Genomic DNA, 2,648 nt, shown 5'->3' with positions numbered 1-2,648 from the left:
CCATGGAGGTGGAGTCCCATGTGGACTCCACCTTCCTTGGTGGTTTCTTCCGGACTTTTCTAGAACCTTCTAGAACCTTCCATAGAACCTTCCGCGACATTTTATTTCACATAAAATGACATCCTATATATGAATCTTATTCTCCGGACCATTCCGGAACTCCTCGTGATGTCCGGGATCTCATCCGGGACTCCGAACAAATATTCGAACTCCATTCCATATTCAAGTACTGCCATTTCAACATCCAACTTTAAGTGTGTCACCCTACGGTTCGTGAACTATGCGGACATGGTTGAGTACTCACTCCGACCAATAACCAATAGCGGGATCTGGAGATCCATAATGGCTCCCACATATTCAACGATGACTTTAGTGATCGAATGAACCATTCACATACGATACCAATTCCCTTTGTCACGCGATATTTTACTTGTCCGAGGTTTGATCTTCGGTATCACTCTATACCTTGTTCAACCTCGTCTCATGACAAGTACTCTTTACTCGTACCGTGGTATGTGGTCTCTTATGAACTTATTCATATGCTTGCAAGACATTAGACGACATTCCACCGAGAGGGCCCAGAGTATATCTATCCGTCATCGGGATGGACAAATCCCACCGTTGATCCATATGCCTCAACTCATATTTTCCGGATACTTAATCCCACCTTTATAACCACCCATTTACGCAGTGGCGTTTGATGTAATCAAAGTACCTTTCCGGTATAAGTGATTTACATGATCTCATGGTCATAAGGACTAGGTAACTATGTATCGAAAGCTTATAGCAAATAACTTAATGACGAGATCTTATGCTACGCTTAATTGGGTGTGTCCATTACATCATTCATATAATGATATAACCTTGTTATTAATAACATCCAATGTTCATGATTATGAAACTAATCATCCATTAATCAACAAGCTAGTTTAAGAGGCATACTAGGGACTTCTTGTTTGTCTACATATCACACATGTACTAATGTTTCGGTTAATACAATTATAGCATGATATATAAACATTTATCATAAACATAAAGATATAAATAATAACCACTTTATTATTGCCTCTAGGGCATATCTCCTTCAATAACTTAGTAGTCGGAGGATGTGAATACCTTTTACCTTACCTCCCCGGCAACGGCGCCAGAAAATAGCTTGATGTCTACGCACGCTTCTATTCCTGTAGACAGTGTTGGGCCTCCAAGAGCGAGAGGTTTGTAGAACAGCGAGCAAGTTTCCCTTAAGTGAATCACCCAAGGTTTATCGAACTCAGGGAGGAAGAGGTCAAAGATACCCCTCTCAAGCAACCCTGCAATCACGATACAAGAAGTCTCTTGTGTCCCCAACACACCTAATACACTTGTCAGATGTATAGGTGCACTAGTTCGGCGAAGAGATAGTGAAATACAAGTGGTATGAATGAATATGAGCAGTAGTAACGGCGCCGGAAAATAGCTTGGCTGGCGTGCGGTTGATGGTAGTAATATTGCAGGAAGTAAAGATGCGATAAAACAAGAAATAAGCGATGATTGCAGTATTTGGAAATAAGGCCTAGGGATCATACTTTCACTAGTGGACACTCTCAACATTGATCACATAATAAAACCACTCTACACTCTCTTGTTGGATGACAAACACCATTAATTGTGTAGGGCTACAAGAGCACCTCAATGCCGGAGTTAACAAGCTCCACAACATTCGATGTTCATATTTAAATAACCTTAGAGTGCATGATAGACCAACGCAATTATACCGAGTACTAACATAGCATGCACACTGTCACCAACAGACTATGAAAGGAGGAATAGATCACATCAATACTATCATAGTAATAGTTAACTCCATAATCTAAAAGAGATTACAATCATAAACTACGCCAAGTACTACATGATGCACACACTGCCACCATTACATCATGAAGGAGGAATAGACTACTTTAATAACATCACTAGAGTAGCACATAGATTAATAGTGATATAAAGCACGTTGCAATCATAAAGGAATATAAATAAGCACTTCACTATGCTACTCTGAATTACTCTCTGGCAAGATAACGGACACTAATTCATCATGTAGGCAAACCTTAAAGATGTATTCCCAAGTACTAATAAACACCCCACGCTGTCACTGTGAGCATTCATAGGAGGTACTAACACACCACAATTTCATAGAGACATCCAACTCAAATCATAACTCAGTGAATAAGTATTCTGTGAAATATAGCCTAAGAGACCCACACGGTGCACACACTCTCACCTTTACACACGTGGGACAAGGAGTCTCCGGAGATCACATAAGTAAAATCCACTTGAATAGCATAACGACATCTAGATTACAAGCTCATCATATGGATCTCAATCATGTAAGGCAGCTCATGAGATCATTGTATTGAAGTACATGGAGAGAGAGATTAACCACATAGCTACCGGTACAGCCCTTAGCCTCGAGGGAGAACTACTCCCTCCTCATGGGAGACAGCAGCGTTGATGAAGATGGCGATGGTGTCGATGGAGATGCCTTCCGGGGGCACTTCCCCGTCCCGGCGGCGTGCCGGAACAGAGACTCCTGTCCCCCAGATCTTGGCTTCGCGATGGCGGCGGCTCTGGAAGGTTTCTCGTACCGTGGCTTTTCCGTATCGAAGATTTAG

Source organism: Lolium rigidum, chromosome 1, assembly GCF_022539505.1.
Source record: "Lolium rigidum isolate FL_2022 chromosome 1, APGP_CSIRO_Lrig_0.1, whole genome shotgun sequence".
Taxonomy (NCBI): domain Eukaryota; kingdom Viridiplantae; phylum Streptophyta; class Magnoliopsida; order Poales; family Poaceae; genus Lolium; species Lolium rigidum.
The sequence above is the reverse complement of the archived record's forward strand: the minus strand, read 5'-3'. Positions refer to the sequence as shown.